Raw genomic sequence first — 781 nt, forward strand, 5'->3', positions numbered from 1 at the left:
AAAAAGTCTAAGGACTTAAATTTGATAGTGTGCACAAAATAAACTAACCATTGAAAAATATGTACCACAATTCTCCCAATAGTAAATATATATTATGATAAACCACAACATAGGAAGTAAATCTCCAGGTCCAAATGTTTGGAAAATTCTTCCAAACATTCAAAGAACAATTAAGATTAACTCTACATTATCTCTTCCAGATAACAGAAGAATAGGTAACCATTTCCAATCATCTTATTAATTTAGTATTACAATAATACCTAAAAGGGTTTTCCCTGGTGGCTCAGAGGTTAAAGCATCTGCCTCCAGTGCAGGAGACCCAGGTTCGATCCCTGGGTGGGAAAGATCCCCTGGAGAAGGAAATGGTAAAACACTCCAGTATTCTTGCCTAGAGAACCCCATGGATGGAGAAGCCTGGTAGGCTACAGTCCACTGGGTCACAAAGAGTCGGACATGACTGAGAGACTTCACTTTCATTTTCAAACCTAAAAAACAGCCAAGAGAATACCAAAAAAATAAATAAATAAGTAAATAAAACTACAGACTGATATCCCTAATGAATAAAAATGCAGAAATCCTTAACAAAATATTAGTAAATATAATTCATCAGTATATAGAGAGTCATATACTATATCCAAGTGAGCTTTATTTCTCAAGAATAATGTGAGATTGGATCAGTCATACTAATGTGCTTAGGGAAAAATCACATGATCATATCAACTGATACTGAGAAAAAGTTTGACAAAATTTAACATTCATTTAAATTTTTAAAATCTCAGAA

The 781-nt window shown here is 33.4% G+C and overlaps 1 non-coding gene across 1 annotated transcript; it reads left to right on the forward strand.

The window, feature by feature from the left end:
• The first annotated feature begins 272 nt into the window (after positions 1 to 272).
• On the forward strand, positions 273 to 344 carry TRNAW-CCA. Its single transcript has one exon. It is a non-coding gene; the product is annotated as a tRNA-Trp (tRNA).
• Positions 345 to 781: the final 437 nt, after the last annotated feature.

This window comes from Bison bison, unplaced genomic scaffold (assembly GCF_000754665.1).
Source record: "Bison bison bison isolate TAMUID 2011002044 unplaced genomic scaffold, Bison_UMD1.0 scf7180017864491, whole genome shotgun sequence".
Classification (NCBI taxonomy): Eukaryota; Metazoa; Chordata; class Mammalia; order Artiodactyla; family Bovidae; genus Bison; species Bison bison.